At 38.0% G+C, this 18,067-nt stretch overlaps 1 protein-coding gene across 2 annotated transcripts in view; it reads right to left on the bottom strand.

The window, feature by feature from the left end:
• Positions 1-18,067, bottom strand: part of Pak5 (p21 (RAC1) activated kinase 5) — a 351,215-nt gene that overhangs the window by 305,122 nt on the left and 28,026 nt on the right. The window contains exon 2 of one of the 2 annotated variants that reach the window (XM_055602702.1): positions 9,499-9,543. The exons of the other annotated variant lie outside the window; for it this stretch is intronic. The gene's annotated coding sequence lies outside the window, so the exon portion shown is untranslated. The remainder of the gene's footprint in view (positions 1-9,498; positions 9,544-18,067) is intronic. 2 annotated transcript variants of the gene reach the window in all.

The following is an 18,067-nucleotide window of genomic DNA, read 5'->3' as shown; positions in this document are numbered from 1 at the left end:
AGATTTAAAAAACAAAGAAGCAAATGAAAATCTTATCTTAAAATCACATTATTTAAAGGCAACAAAGCTGCTTGAAATGATTGGGAAATAAGGACACAGAAAGAAGGAATCATGTGTTTCTATTCACAACAACCTAGGTATAGAAACAGCCTGGATACTCATCAAAGATGAATGGTTAAAGAAAATATGGTATCTATACAATGGAGTTCTGTTTAGTTAAGAGTGAAATTATGTCATTTGTAGGTAAATGCATAAAAAGAAGTCAGTGTGTAAAGTAAATAGACTAAACTCAGAAAGATAAACCATATGCTTTCTATCATATATGGTGTGTGTATGTGTGTATACATGTGTACAAATGAATGAAATGAAAGTGGAAAGGAGATTATTTAGGGAGGAGAAGATCACGAGCAAAGGTATAAAAGAACATATTGGTGGATACACATTAATTAACATAGATGATTTACAAGTATAAAAATATCATAATAGTATTTTTCATAATTTATCTAATCCAACAAAATGTTTTAATCAAAAGTTTATATCTCAGAGTTTTGACAGTATTATAAAAACAAATACTGTATAAAAGAAGCCCGTTTTTAAAATACCAGGTGACTATAAGTTGACATCCAGAACTCATGGTCGTTTTTGCCTGAAATAACAAAACTCATTTTACAGGAAATCAGTGCCCATCAAGCCAAGTGTCACAGATGATATATAAGAGCACATCCTAGCACACATTTGAATGTGAGAAATGTACCAAAGTACTTATGAAATGGCAGCTTTTCTAAGAAAATATGGGGAGAATTAGGAGCCCTTATATGAAATTGATACTTATTAAAAAAAAAAAAAAGAACAAAAAGAAGAAAAGAAAAAAACAAGAGCAAACACATTAGACTCCTAAACAGCTCTTCTCCAAAATGAACAAACATTAAATGAATGTTGGAAAAGCTGATATAACATAGCACCTGTGATTTCTCTAAACTACCTCTTAGTCAACATGATGCAATTATATATCTACATGAAAGTATCAGCTATAAGAAAAAGATAAGCTGCCAGAAGTTCTCTTTTAGGGAAAGTGAGCATTAAAATAAATGTAAACAAGTCTCTCTTTCAGCCAGACTGCCCTTTTGGAGAAACTTACACATTAAATGCTGAAGACTCATTTACACTTCTATTATGACATGTAAAGCACTATCCATCGCTGGAAGAGTTTAGCTTCTCTTTTTTATTTTTATTTTATTTTATTTTATTTTTTTAATTACAGTTTATTTACTTTGTATCCCCCTCATAGCTTCCTCTCCCCTCCCCCAAATCCACCCTCTCTCCACCTTCTCTACCCATGTCCCTCCTCAAGTCCACTGATGGGGGAGGTCGTCCTCCCCTTCCTTCTGATCCTAGTCAATCAGCTCTCAACAGGAGTGGCTGCATTGTCTTCCTCTGTGGCCTGGTAAGGCTGCTCCCCTCCTCAGGGGAGGTGATCAAAGAGCAGGCTAATTAGTTCATGTCAGAGACAATCCCTGTTCCCATTACTATGGAACCCACTTGGACACTGAACTGCCAGGGGCTATATCTGTGCAGGGGTTCTAGGTTGTCTCAATGAATGGTCCTTGGCTGGAGTATCAGTCTTAGAAAAGACCCCTGTGCCCAGATTTTTTTTGGTTCTGTTGCTCTCCTTGTGGAGCTCTTGTCCTCTCCAGGTCTTACTATCTCCCCCTTCTTTCATAAGATTCCCTGAACTCTGCCTAAAGTTTGGCTATGAGTCTCAACATCTGCTCTGATACCCTGCAGGGTAGAGCCTTTCAGAGGCCCTTTGTGGTAGGCTCCTGTCCTGTTCCCTCTTTTTCTCCCTCTTCTGATGTCCATCCTCTTTGCCTTTCTGAATGGGGATTGAGCATCTTAGTCCTCCTTCTTGATTAGTTTCTTTAGGTGTACAGATTTTAGTATGTTTGTCATATTTTATATATCTAATATCCACTTATGAGTGAGTATATAGCCTGTGTGTCTTTCTGCTTCTGGGATACCTCACTCAGGATGATCTTTTCCAGTTCCCACCATTTGCCTGCAAATTTCATGATTTCATTGGCACAGGAGACAACTTCCTGAACAGAACACCAACAGCATAAGCTCTAAGGTCAACAATCAATAAATGGGTCCTCATAAAACTGAAAAGCTTCTGTAAAGCAAAGGACACTGTCATCAAAACAAAACAAATGCCTACAGATTAGGAAGGGGTCTTCACCAACCCTATATCTGACAAAGGGCTGATATCCAGAATATATAAAGAACTCAAGAAGTTAAACAGCAACAAATCAGTTAATCCAATTAAAAATGGGGTATAGAGCTAAACAGAGAATTCTCAATAGAGGAATATCAAATGGCAGAGAAACACTTAAAGAAATGCTCAACATCCTTAGTCATCAGGGAAATGCAAATCAAAACAACCCTGAGATTTCACTTTACAAGCATCAGAATGGCTAAGATCAAAAGTTCAAGTGACAACACATGCTGGAGATGATGTGGAGAAAGGGGAACCCTACTCCACTGCTGATAGGAATGTAAACTTGTACAACTACTTTGGAAATCAATTTGTTGCTTTCTCCAACAATTAGGGATAGCTCTTCCTCAAGATCCAGCTATACCACTCCTAGACATATATCCAAAAGATGTTCAAGTACACAACAAGGACATTTGCCCAACCATGTTCGTAGCAGCTTTATTTGTAATAGCCAGAAGCTGGAAACAACTCAGATGCCCCTGAGTTGAGGAATGGTTACAGAAATTGTGGTACATCTACACAACTGAATATTACTTAGCAATAAAAAAACAAGGAAATCATGAAATTAGCTTCTCTTATGAAAGTAAATTGAGCTTAAAGCTAACATAGAGGCCTATCACCCACTTACACATGGCACACACACACATACACAAAGAGAGAGTCACAGCAACAAACACAGACACACATGCACAGAAGTGAATGTACACCTGCACACATGAAGACACCACACATAACTATGGTCAATTACTGACAAAGTTGCAAGGGAAACTCAGTTTTGAAAGAATAGTGTTTTTGACAAATGGTGTCAAGACATTTTAATACACACACACACACACACACACACACACACATGGATTTAATCACCTCTACCTCACCTCCTATAGAAAATTTAACAATAACAACAAAATAGATCAAACACAGATATAAGAGCTAAAACTGTAAAACTCTTAGCTAAAATGGACATAAGGAATATATCTGCAGGACCTTGAGCTCACCATTATATGGTACACCTAAACTACAAAGAACTAAAGAAAAAAAGATTTACAGATAGATTTCACTTTGTCACAATTTTCAGTAAAAAGAACTATCTATAAAATGAAAAGGCACCCACAAATTGTGAAAAAATTCACAAATCATTTCTCTAACAAAGGTATTATATTACTTAGTTTTCTCATTGTGACCAGATGCCAGCAGTATCTTAGGAAGGAATGGCTTTCTTTTGGCTCATGATTTGAGGAGTTATGTTCCATCTTAAAGGACAAATGCATGATGTTGGGTGGCTCTAAGTGGCAGTGGCAGCTTATAGCAATACCAGCGCAAATTAAGACTGATAATGCTCCTGTATATGTACCCAAATAAGATTAAACATTTTTTGCATATTACAATATAAAGCATATTATGAGTATTCCACACAACTCCACCGGACAAGCAGTTATAGAAATAGCCAGTCATAACTTAAAAGAGATGCTTATTAAACAAAAAGGAAGAGTAAAAATCTCCAGGGACAGACTAGATAATGCTTTGTTAACTCTAAATTTTCTTAATGTTGAGGAAAAAGGAACAGGAGCTAACAGAAACTGGGTTACAGAAAAAAACTGAAGAACTAGGACAACCAATATACAATAAGGATGTGGTAACATTAGAATGGAAACTTGTAATATGTTTGAGATGGGGACATGGTTATGCTTATGTATCTACATGAAAAGACAAAATATGATTACGAACAAAATTTATAAAGATTGGATCTGACCATGGAAAACCTCTTGTCATCTGAGACATGAATGTCTTTACAAAACTAACAACCCAGGTGATTCACTCTCACAAATTGCCTCAAATACTTGTTTCTCCAAAATTTGCATGCAAATCATCTTCAAAATGGCTAGCTTAAAAGACAAACAACACAGAAACAGGACACACCACACAGAAACTGGAAAAAAAAATCACAGATAATGGACAAAAAAAAAAAAATACAGCTAGCTTTCCTGGGACTTGGCCAATATCCCAAATTTTCATAGGGCACACAAAAGCTATCTCTGCTTACACAACTTTCCCATTCCCAAAAGGTGGGGAAGATGTTTTTGATTATTTGATGTGTTATTTTACATTAGTGTGGATTAATGTACATTGATAAAAATTTAAGACTATTTCTGTTGTATATTGATAAAAATTTAAGGTTATTTTTTATTGAATATTGATAAAATAAAGTTTATTTTGTGTAAATTTAAGTTACTTTGTATAGTATGTTGATAGAAATTTAAGGTTATTTTGTATAACTTTGGAAATTTACAAGCTATTTTTTAAAATTATTGTATATTGATGGAAATTTAATGTTATTTTGTTTGGCTACTGTTTGATGTAAAGGTCTAGTTTTACTGTTCATAATTATTATTGTGTGAAGAGGGAGAAAACAGGGAACAGGACAGGAGCCTACCACAAAGGGCCTCTGAAAGGCTCTACAATGCAGGGTATCAAGGTAGAAGCTGAGACTTAGGGCCAAACTTTGGGCAGAGTGCAGGGAATCTTATGAAAAAAGGGGGAGACAGTAAGACCTGGAGAGGAAGGACCTCCACAAGGAGAGCAACAGATCCAAAAAGTCTGGGCTAGGGGTCTTTTCTGAGACTGATACTCCAACCAAGGACCACTCATGGAAATGGCCTGGAACCCCTGTGCAGAGGTAGCCCATGGCAGTTCAGTGTCCAACTGGATTCCATAGCAATGGGGACAGGGACTGTCTCTGACATGAACTAATTGGCCTGCTCTTTGATCACCTCCCCTGAGGGGGGAGCAGCCTTACCAGGCCACAGAAGACAATGCAGCCACTCCAGTTGAGACCTGATAGACTAGGATCAGAGGGAAGGGGAGGAGGACCTCCTTATCAGTGGACTGGGAGAGGGGCACAGGTGGGGAGAGTGAGGGCTGGTGGGATTTGGAGGGGAGGTGGAAGGGAGCCTACAGGGGAGATATAAAGTGAATAAACTGTAATTAATAAAAATAATTTAAAAGAGAAAAACATGTTTTTGTTTTGATCCCAGGTGTGGGATATGGAGCTGATTAAGATTGTCCACAGTAGCAAACTATTTGCCTCGTTTGGGCTGTGAGAGGGGCTCTTTGCCAGCTTCAGATAGTTTAATTCTGAATACTCTGAGAGGGAAGAAATGCCAGAGCCCAGAGAGGAAAAAGTCTTCAAGAAAGAAGAAGACTGCTGCTGTGCCCCAGTGCTGCTCCTGGCTGCTGTTGCTGCAGTGGTGAGAAGTTAGAGATATCCTGAAATGAGGATTGGACTTGCCCTGAGGTATCCGAAGACCCTAAATAGCAGGAAGTAGCTAAGAAAAACTATGGTCCTTCTTACTAACCTTCTTTCTCTCCTACCCGGTCTTTGAGGTGTTGGAAGGAATTAGGGTGGAGAAGTGAGGATGAGGAATCTATAATGTAAATAAAATAGTTTAAAAAACTAGTGCCTTCACACATGTTCAACGGTGTTCAAAGCTGTATCATATAGTTGGCAAAAGTTAGAGTTAAGTTAAAAATGCACATGGCAGAGACTGGGTGGATAGTAGCCATTCCTTATTTCTCCCTCAGAAAATGGAGACTGTATTTACCAGTTTCTCATGCAGTTCATTTGGGGTCATGTTGCAAGGCTTTGACCAATGCAAAGAGATTAAACGATGGTTCTTCTTAAAAAAAAAAAAAAAAGTTGCTTGTGACTGAACCTTCCTGCTCAGTACCTAGCCGGATCTTTCCAGGACAGACTGGGACAGAGCTGGGAATGATGATGATGCAGGTAGAAGAGGCTGTAACATGAGTCAACACTCACTGGGGCAGTTGTCTTTTGAGAAGCTTTGAATTGGAACTCTATGTGAGCAAGAAATGGCATTTTTTTTTTATTGTGAGCTTCCAGTGTTTTAAGAGCAGGTGTGTTTTTTCCTTTCACTGGAAATTATACAAGTAGAGAGCAGACAGAAAATGTTTGAAGTAAGTGTATTCAGTGAAAGTTAGTGATTAGCCTTGAGTAATGCTGCAGGCTGTGTTCTTGTGTAACACGGAAGGACTGCATTAAGTTTACCAGCACACACAGCACATGTTCAAAAGTAACAACACAGAAAGATGCAAAGAAATACACAAGGACTATAGGCACTGAAGTCTATAGGCACTGTAAAGAAGTGAAACAAATTGCTGCTATATAAACTAAAAATTCTACTTCTGGATATATACTGAAGGAAACTAAAATCATATGTTCATAGACTTTTATAAATGAGAATTCTAAATATCCATAGAAGTGGCACTATTCAGAGTAGCCCCCAATGGAAAGACTCCTGATGTCCATGAGCTGATAAAGGAATTTAAAAAAAAAAATGTGGGATGATAAACAGAAACTCAGTTGTCTAGAGAAGTGAAACGGGGTCACATGCTGTGATGTGGTTGAACCTCACATGCATTATGTCAAGCAAAAAAAGAAAGTCACAGAAGATCACAGAGCATGTAATATCCAGAATGTGCGCATACATGCACATGCATTGCTGACTGCCTAGGACTGGAAGGCTGGTAGGAAACAGGCAGATCCTGCCAATGGGGAATTGGGTTTCTTTTAAAGTTGATAAGAAAATTTTGGAAATGGGTAATGATAAAGGTTGTACAGCTCGTCATTCTCAAATTATATATTTCAGTCATAGAAAACATGAATTGTATATAATGAAATCTAATTTTTATACATATCAGCAGGAAGAATAGGCAATAGCATTTGGGGAGAAGCTCACGAAAGGACAATGTTATCAGTCACATGCTATTTCTTCCACCAGAAACTAGGTATTTGGATGTTTACTGTATTATTCTTTCTATTTTGTGTGTGGTTTATTTATAAGTGAAATAGTATATAATGCTCCCAAAAGTGAGATACAGTCTTAACCATCATTTAAAAAATTAGTATCACCTTCTTTTGTCATTTTTAATTTTTTTTAATTTATTACAATTTATTCACTTTGTATCCCAGCTGTAGCCCCCTCCCTTATCCCCTCCCAATCCTGCCCTGCCTCCCTCATCTCCTCCCAGGCCCATCCCCAAGTCCACTGATAGGGAAGGTCCTCCTTCCCTTCCATCTGACCCTAGCCTATATTGTCTCATCAGGACTGGCTGCATTGTCTTGCACTGTGACCTGGTAAGGTTGCCCCTTCCCCTCAGCGGGAGGTGATCAAAGAGCCAGCCACTGGGTTCATGTCAGAGACAGCCCCTGATCCCCTTACTAGGGTACCCACTTGGAGATTGAGCTATCATTGGGTTACATCTGTGCAGGGGTTCTAGGTTATCTCTATGCATAGTACTTAGCTGGAGTATCAATCTCAGAAAAGAACCCTGTGCCCAGATATTTTGGTGCTGTTGCTCTGCTTGTGGAGCTCCTGTCCCCTCCAGGTCTTTCTATTTCCCCCTTCTTTCATAAGATTCCCAGAACTCTGTCCAAAGTTTGGCTATGAGTCTCAGCATCTGCTTTGATACCCTGCTGGACAGAGTCTTTCAGAGACACTCTGTGGTAGGCTCCTATCCTGTTCCCTGTTTTCTCCCTCTTCCAACGTCTATCCCACTTGCCTTTCTGAATGAAAATTGGACATCTTACTCAGAGTTCTCCTTCTTTCTTAGCTTTTTTAGGTGTACAGATGTTAGTACGTTTATCCTATATTATATCTCTAATATCCATTTTAAGTGAGTATATACCATGTGTGTCTTTCTGCTTCTGGGATACTTCGTTCAGGATTATCTTTTCTAGTTTCCACCATTTGCCTGCAAATTTCCTAATTTCCTTGCTTTTAATTAGCATCACCGTCTTGTTCTCAGCCAACATTCTAAACTTTTGGAGGGCTCCTTGGTGGTGCGGTAGGTAACATATATGTGAGCTTCGTAATCTAGATCCCTGATATATACTAGATATGTCTGCAGAAGTTATGGGAGGGGACAGGGCTTAAAGCCTTGCAAAATGTCAACAGACCGTGGAAAACAGCTGGGTGAGTTTGCTTAATAGCCTAATTAGAAAGCAACTGATTCTACTTTTCTGTTGAAGTAATCCAACATTCTATGGTATTTTAAATCACAAGGACAAGGATGCTGGGATTTGGAGATAACTATCTTCCAAAAACATAAGGTTATATCATGGGTCCACAAATAACTGATTTTAGGAGAAGTTAAAATCAAAGGGGCAAATTATTCTTCTTCTCATTGGACTCCAATTGAGTGCATAGTTGCAATCTCTCATTAATCAATTTTGAACTATAATGTGGCTCTAGTCCACGGTATCAAATCAGATTTGAACAGTTTTATTTCTCCCTAATAGTCCTACCTGTTGCCATTTGTCTTTTCACAGGAGGCTTAACTTCTCTTTTTATTTTGTTTTTTGTTTTTTTTTTTGTTTTTGTTTTTTACTAAACACAACAACTCTGCAAAACAGTTTGTATATGTGTGTATGTTTGAAATTGTCTACTGTAGTCTTTAAAGCACCACAACACATGGCTTGACTTTTCATTTTTTTGTAGTTCTTGTAGTCCTTCAAACCTCTGAAGTTATGATATAAGTGTATTAATGTGTCTATGTGTGCTGGTACCTGCGGAGGCTAGAAGAAGGAATTTGATCGTCTGTACCTGGAAGTACAGGTGTTTGTGAGCTATCCATCAAGAGTGCCAGGAACTGAACCTGACTCCTCTGGAAAAAGCAGTATGTGCACTAACCATTTAGCCATCTAACCAGCCTCAACTATTACAGCTTATTTTAAAGGACACAAATAAGAATCCAGATAAAGACCTAAAAAGGTGAAATCTGGAAAGTTCCACAGCATGAGAGTTTGTTTCCAAACTAGCGTGGTGCTAGAATGCACCACTCTCCCAGCACTGGAATGTGTTCACAACTCAGAGGCTTCCGAACCCCACTCAGTGGTGTTCATATGAGGGTTTTGTTCTGTGAACACGACTGTGGTCTTGGTGACTGATTCCAGCTCTATTTCTATCTTCTTGGGAGAGGCTGAGTGTTAAAGCTCAAGGCTTTTGACTTTGGCATGGCCTCTCTGGATACTAGTCATAACCCTACACAGACAGGCTGTGTAGAGTTGCCAAGAGTTACCAGCATTCCACATTTGCTCATGATACTTGAAGTATCCCAAGGGCCTTAAGAAGCTCTCTGTGCCAGAAACCACAGAAATACCACCAAATGTGAAGACAAAGTTTAAATTATAAGATTAAAAATCACCTCACCTTGTCATTGCCAGGCATGGTAGCACATGTTTTTAATCTCAGGAGCTGGAAGGCAGAGACAAATATATCTATGTAAATTCAAGTCTAACTTCATCTAGACAGTTTTAGGCATGCTAGAGCTACACAGTGAGACTATGTCTCAAAAACACAAAACAAAGGTAAAAAACAAAACAAAATGAAAAAAGTTATCTTTAAGGACTCAGCATTTCTTAAACATTTTAAATTTTATCACTGTTTTCTAAATAGTTGTGTTTATACCCATAGACCCAATATGCTCTTAACCTTGCTCAGAGGTTTGTTTTCTACTAAGAAGTAGTAAATACATAAATCCATAAGTAATCAAAGACTAAATGACTATGAGTACTCAGCGTGGAAGGAGATCAACCCATTTCCTGCTTCCACTGTTCACCCTAAGGCTTCCTCCTAGCAAAGCTCAGGTACCATTGAGGAAGAGGAGGCCAAAAAAAAATGTAAGAGCCATAGAATGGGGGAGGGGTTCATTAAATGCTGACATCTGAATAATATATGGCTATTAAACTCATGAACTCATAGATGCTGTGGTTAACTGAGGAAAACCTGTACAAGATCCAGCCAGGCAAAACTCAAGCATGGATTGAGGGAGGAGCTCATAAGGTCCTATTACTCAGTGAGTGGCTAAGTGAGAGCAACTGGAAGCTCCCAGGGAAGAAAAATCATCCTTGTTGGCTGTGTGGTCACATTTAGGTTGAGCATGGCCTACTGACTGTCTCTACACCATGTTCACATATACAGCACTAATTGTGTATATTGGGCTATAAAAAATTAAAAGTTCAAGGGGAACTGGGAGCATATGGGCCAGTTGCAGGGGGGATATGGGAAGACGGATATGATGATATTTCGATGTAGACATGCATTTAATTTTCCAAGAATAAGGATTTTTATTAAAATGTTCACATTATATCTTATTTCAGCTACATATTTGTACTTTAATTTACTATTTCATTTAAGTGAATTTCAAATCAATTCACTTTTTAAAATTAAACTTAACTATTGCATATATATTTATGAAATCACAGGTTTTGTGTGATGTTTATGTTCAGTACATAGTATGTATCAATTGAATGTGTAAATTTTAGTGATTTTGTTAGACAGACTTTGTGGTCTACTTAACTCAGTGCACGCTGGAACTCTCTTTTGGAGAACACATTTGGAAAATTTCTAAGGTCCGATTTTACTGTGAGAAGCCTCTGTTCTCTGGGTTTGTAAAACTTTGGGAAAACCTCCTACAGGGTTCTACTGTCCTCTCTGGTGACATTCTACTTTGTAAGCATTATCCTAATTGGAAGCTCTACCATCTACAGCAAAACTTGTTGCCTCTTCTATTCCAGACTCTCTCCCTTGAATCAGGGCTTGGAAATGTCTTGTGCTACCTGCAGAGCTCCCTATAGAGCTCCCTACAATGTGGAGGTTTTAAATATAATATAGATCAACAGAAAGGAGGATCAATGGCACCGAATAGAAGACCCAGAAATAAACCCACACACCTATAAATACTTGATTTTTGACAAAGAAGCCAAAACCATTCAATGGAAAAAAGACAGCATCTTCAACAAATGGTGCTGGTCCAACTGGTTGTCTACATGCAGAAAAATGAAAATAGATCCATATTTATCACCCTGCACAAAACTAAAGTCCAAGTGGATCAAAGACCTCAACATAAAACCAGATACTCTAAATTGGTTCGAAAAAAAAAAAGTGGGGAACAGCCTAGAACTCACTGACACAGGAGACAACTTCCTGAACAGAACACCAACAGCACAGGTTCTAAGAGCAACAATAAATAAATGGGACCTCATGAAGCTGAAAAGCTTCTGTAAAACAAAGGACACTGTCATCAAAACAAAATGAATGCCTACAGATTGGGAAAGAATCTTCAACTCTTTATCTGACAGAGGGCTAATATCCAGTATATATAAAGAACTAAAGAAGCTGAAAAGCAACAGACCAAGTAATCCAATTAAAAAATGGGGAATAGAGCTAAACAGTGAATTCTCGACAGAGGAATATCAAATGGCAGAGAAACACTTAAAGAAATGCTCAACCTCATTAGCCATTAGGGAAATGCAAATAAAAACGACCCTGAGATTTTACCTTACACCCACCAGAATGGCCAAGATGAAAAACTCAAGTGACAACACATGCTGGAGAGGTTGTGAAGAAAGGGGAACCCTCCTCCATTGCTGGTGGGAATGTAAACTGGTACAACCACTTTGGAAGTCAATCTGGAGCTTACTCAGACAATTAGGAATAACACTTTCTCAAGACCCAGCTATACCACTGCTAGGTATAGCTCAAGTACACAACAAGAACATTTGCTCAACCATGTTTGTAGTAGCTTTATTTGTAATAGCCAGAACCTGGAAACAACCCAGATGTCCATCAACGGAGGAATGGATACAGAAATTGTGGTATTTTTACACAATGGAATACTACTCAGCAATCAAAAATGAGAAAATCATGAAATTTGCAAGCAAATGGTGGGATCTAGAAAAGATCATTCTGAGTGAAGTATCCCAGAAGGAGAAAGACAAACATGGTATATACTCGCTTATATAGACCTACAAGATATGATAAACATAATGAAGTCTAAAACACCTAAAGAAGATAAACAAGAAAGCAGACACAGGGTAAGATGATCAGTCCTCACTTAGAAAGACAAATGAGATGTGCATTTGACGTATGACAGGATTCTATTACAGAAGGCATCTGAAAGACTACCAAACAGCGTTTCAAAACAGATGCTAAGACTCATAACCAAACCTTCGGCAGAAGGGGAGTTAGTGACTTGGAAAGGATAGGAGCCCCACAAGAACCAAATACATCTGGGCACAGGGTTTTTTTTTTTTTTTTTTTTTTCTGAAACTGTTTCTCCAACCAAGGACCATGTATGAATATAACCTAGAACCTTTGCTCGGACGAAGCTCATGGTAGCTCAATAACAAATTGGTTTCCCATAGTAAGAGGAACAGGGACTATCTCTGACAGGAACTCAATGGCAGGCTCTTTGACCTCCCCATCCCCCAAGGGAGGAGCAGTCCTGCTAAGCCACAGAGGAGGACTTTGCAGCTAGTCCTGAAGATACCTGATATAACAGAGCCAGACGAAAGGGGAGGAGGTCCTCCCCAATCCGTGGACTTGGAAAGGGGCAGGGAGAAGCTGAGGGAGGGAGGGTGGGATTGGGAGAGAATAAAGGAGTGGGATACAGCTGGGATACAGAGTTAATAAAATGTAACTTATAATAATAAAAATGTCAAAAAAATCATTAAAAAATAAATAAAAATAAATATGATATAGATCATTTAAACCACATTTTTGTAGACTGGAACCCACCGATGAGGCCCTCCTGCTTCCTGAGAAAAACAAAGAAGCAGAAAAACAGTCCAAGTATGTGTCAGATCCCACACTTAGATAAGTGTAATCAAAGGGCAGTTGATTTTGACAATTCAACAACACTAATGCATATCTCTTACAGCACGGCATGACATTTTCAAGCACTTTAACCAGTTCCTTCCTAGGTGTGAAATGTACCCCATCTCTCATTATCCCAAAGGATAATCTATTTCTGGACCACACTAATAAAGGATTGAAAAGTTTCACCATTTCATATAAGTAAGTGTAAGATTGTAAAGTCAATATCCCTCACACACATACAGATATTTATCAGATACATAAGTTTACAACCACACATACGTAAATAATACTGCTACATATTCAGGAATGAGGTCTTGAAATAACTCTAGAGATGGAAAGCACTATGCAAGTCAGTTCACAAAAAGACAGCTGGCCCCACAGTAGTAGCAGCAGTGGTATAATCACATGTATACATCTCATGGCTTACTGCAGACTTTTCTGCATTCTGTGCTGCGTAAGGACTGCTTGAATATTTTCTTAGTGGCTATGGAATATTTAAATTGAACATGACGAGCACCAGACTCTTTACAAAGTGAAGACCAATAATAGTCTCCACATAAGTTAATCTGCCTCAAAATGTCAAATTTCATTTCTTGTACTTATTGTGTGTAATATTTCACACTTTTCTTTTTGAAGATACTTTCCAAAGACAACTCAGTAATTCTTAAATTCTATTAAAATATTCATATTCACACAGACAGATGAGTTTCCCAAAAGAAAGAGATGGTTCTTATAATTTTGGAGGAAAGAAGGGGAAGAAAGCTTTTTATCTTATTAGTTTTACTAAAAAGAGCAGTCTAGTGCAAAATAACATGCCAGGTGGTCCCTTAACAATTCTATCAGACTCCAAAATGCATTTGACCAACTGCAGAATTCCTAAACTTAGTCAGTGTACGTCATGCCTATCAATGTGTGTGTGAGCAAGGTGTCCATTTTGTGTGTGGACAACGAGTGATGGGCTATGACCAGAGGCCAAATATTTTCACTGAAGTGAAGATAGTGTGACTATGCGTGGTAATGTCCATGGAACAAAACAAGCAAGAGTGCATCGGATGCCTCTTATCTATTAAACTAGAAACTCATTAATCTCATGTGTATATTTGAATATATGTGGTACTTTCAAACTGTTACCTTTCAGCATGTTTTGAATCTTTAAATTTAACCTGTGTCCTCCAGCAAGTGAAACAGTGCAAAGTTCAGTAATGAAAGAACATATATTTTAAAGCCTCATCTTAAAAGTGGCAATGGTGGAGAACTCCCTCTTTCAGTGGGCTAGGAGACAGAGATAAGGGAAAGAGGGAGAAAGGGAGGGAGCTTCATTTGAGATATGTAATGAATAAATTGTGAAGAAAAAAATAAAAATTAAAAAAAATAAAAGGAGATTTGTAATGCATGATTTAAAAAAAGGACTCTGCAAATGTATTTTTTTATAAATTAAAAAGAAGAAAAAGTGAGTAAAAATTTTGAATAACCACTAAACCAAAGAAAATAATATAGCACTTAACACAAAAAACATGCTAGACATCATTAGTCATTAGGAAAGCATGCGTTAGAGTGCTATAAAGTATCATCACAGGCACTAGATGGCTAATACAAAACTCTCATTATATCAAATGTATTTAAAATAAAATAGCAATGAAGCCCCATTTGTGTTAGGGTTTTATTGAATTTAAGGATAAACAGTATATTCATTTTTAAAGCAGGAAACATTAATAGATCTGAATGACAAGAATGAACCACATAAGTCAAGTTTTTGGGCAAAGGCAACCCAGGTAGAAAGAATGGCAAATGTGCCCATGGGAAGATCAAACAGAAAATTGCACGGGATGAAGAGGGGACATAAGTTATCACGTGTCATAAAAAGGTACCAAAGGCTAGGAGGTGAGAGTTTATTTGAATAGGAAATGTTACAGAATAAGTTTAAATACTTTTAAACTTGTTTCAGTCACAATTTTATTCATCAGTAAGGTGGCAATAATTAGTCATGTAAAGTACAAGAAAGACTTCACAAAGCATCTAGGATCATTTGAAATATGTTTATGGTGAAGCTGGACAGAAACCCAGCATTTAAGAGCAGTTGCTGTTCTTACAGATGACCTAGGTTCAGTCATCATGGTGGCTCACAACTATCTATAACTCCAGCTCAGGTGATCTGATGTCATCTTTTGGTTTCTGCAGATGCCACACATGCACAGTTGTAGTTCATATGTGTATGCAAAACACCAAGTACATAAAGTAAATATAAACATTTTTAAAAGATTTGTTGTTTTATTACCATGTTTTATGGGGTTTCAGAGCCCAAGAATTGGATGGCATACCATTATTTTAAGAACCATTGGAAAATTAAAATGCTGTTGATTATAATGAAGATAGATACAAGAAAGGATAATAGAGCTGAATATGATAAAAGTGCCTTATATAAACAATTATGAAACTGTCATAATGAAATTCATTATTTTGTACAATTAATATATGATAGTAAAAACAAAAATCACAACACCTATTATTTAAAAGCTTTAGTTGTCCTTGATTTACTGGTTCATAGCTTTTCATCTTATGCCATGTCTTAAGTATACATAAAAACAAATACATAAGAAAAGAAAGAGAAAAAAAGGTTGATATCTTACTGAAATATTTCCCATTCACAATTTTACTATTCTCTCACTTTTGAATTCAGGACCTCAGTCATCATGTACTGTGTTGACACAGTCAATGACATGAAGGAGGCTACCAGGAAACCATGTGACACTTTTGTTGTTTCTACTCTTGGAATATTAATCTTATTTAATATCTGCATTGAAAATTTAACTGTAAATGTTTCCCAACATTCCTTGGATAATGCAGGAAGTAAAAATCTGGGAATTCATGGCAAGAAAGGTCATTTGACTATCAATTATATTATTGAGCTATGGTTCTACCCTGACATTGTTCTTCAAATCCACAAACTGAAGTCTGGACCAAACTCTGGTCCAAAGCTCTTTGCTCTGAGATTTTAGTGAAACAGTAATCATTTTCACATGTGGAGTCCTTTGTTGTATTTCTATGCTGACTCTTCTTTACTTCCCATCATGATCTCTATCTAGTCTTAATAATGTTAAAAAATCTGCTATAGCTATTCTCTTTGTTTATATTATTTTCTTCTACATGATAAATTCAATCACACCAATTTACTAAAAGGAAAATAAAATCCAATGTATTTCTATTGAACACACTCTGCCCTGACTCTGAAATAACTCAAACCAGACAGCCACTTCTCCAGTCATTGAAGCCAGAAACACAGCTTTTCAAACAGAAAGCATAAAGTATACATGCCATTGAGAGAGCTCAGTCACATGACCAAACTCCTCAAGTCTGAAGAATTGCTGTGGAAAGCCCAGTCTGCTGTAATGAAAATTCTGAATACTAGAAAACTACAACTTTGGTGTCAGTGTTGCTCTGAGGTTGTGATGGCAGCTTCTGGGGGGAGATATTACTTGAAATAGAGGGGTTACTCCATTACAAATCTCTTGGAGCTATTATGAGTAGCATCAACACAGGAAGAGCGAAGGGAAGGTTACCTTTGTTAGTAAATGCTAATTTCATGCACCGCTCTTATTAGACTATAGAATGACCATTCATATGCTACAAAATGTTTCTCAGTGTTTATGTAAGTGTTTCCAGATGAGATTAGCACTGGAATCCACAGACTGAGTAAAGCCAATGGCCCTCTATAATGTAGTTGGGAATCATCCAGGCCACCACAGTCTGAAGAGAATACAAAATAAAATGCAGAGAAGGGCTCAGTTTCTACCTGATTTCTTGAGCTAGTGGATGTATCTTCTCCTACCTCTATATATCAGGCTCCTGGATCTTTAGATTGAGATTAAGCTGGAATCAAACCCTCAGCTCCTGGTTCTCCAGTATTTGCAGCATGTCACTGACCTTAATGAGTCTTCAGCCTATAGATGGTTAATCATTAGAACCCCACCTCCATAATCATGTGAACTAATACCTTGTAATAAACATCTTTTTTCCCTCTGGAAAATGAATATAGCTATAGTCACCATTGCTACTTTTCTTTTTCTGTTTTGTTATTGTTCTGTCAGGACCACAATAGCAACTGTGCAGTGTGTGGAGAATATCACAGGAGGTGAAACATGAACTTTTGTATCTGCTGCTGCTTATGACTTAACAAATGTCTTCAGTGCTCTGATATCACTTTTACAGAAGCAAAATTAGGGTAAGAACTATATAGATAAGAATATTCTAAAAACAATAGTTCATAGCTGAAGTAGGTACACTAGTAAATAGAAAGCTAAGCTTGAAATTGTAATCATGTTTTTAATTTTTGAAATTATTTTTTAATAATTACATTTTATTCACTTTGTATTCCAGCTGTAGCCCCCTCCCTCATACCCTCCCAATCTCTTCCTCCCTCATCTCCTCCCAGCCCCTCTCCAAGTCCACTGATAGGGGAAGTCCTCCTTCCTTCCCTCTGACCCTAGCCTATCAGAACTCATCAGGACTCTTTGCATTGTCTTCCTCTGTGGCCTCCTCAGGCTACTCCCCCCTCAGGAGGAGGTGATCAAAGAGCTAGCCACTAAATTCATGTCAGAGACAGTCCCTGTTCCCATTATTAGGGATCCTACTTGGATACTGAGCTGCCATGGGCTACATCTGAGCAGTGGTTCTAGATTATCTCCATGAATGGTCCTTCATTGGAATATCAGCCTCAGAAAAGACTCCTGTGCGCAGATTTTTTGGTGCTGTTGCTCTGCTTGTGGAGCTCCTGTCCCCTCCAGGTCTTTCTATCTCCCCCTTCTTTCATAAGATTCCATTAACTCTGCCTAAAGTTTGGCTATGAGTCTCAGCATCTGCTTTGATACCCTATTGGGTAGAGTCTTTCAGAGGTTCTCTGTGGTAGGCTCCTGTCCTGTTCCCTGTTTTCTCCCTCTTCTGATGTCCATCCCATTTGCCTTTCTGAGTGAGGATTGAGCATCTTACCCAGTGTCGTCCTCCTTGCTTACCTTCTTTAGGTGTACAGATGTTAGTATATTTATCCTATATTATATTTCTAATATCCACTTATAAGTGAGCATATGCCATGTGTGTCTTTCTGCTTCTGGGATACCTCACTCAT

Source organism: Psammomys obesus, unplaced genomic scaffold (genome assembly GCF_907164565.1).
Source record: "Psammomys obesus unplaced genomic scaffold, mPsaObe1.curated_primary_1811, whole genome shotgun sequence".
Taxonomy (NCBI): Eukaryota; Metazoa; Chordata; class Mammalia; order Rodentia; family Muridae; genus Psammomys; species Psammomys obesus.
This window is presented reverse-complemented; position numbering and strand designations above follow the sequence as displayed.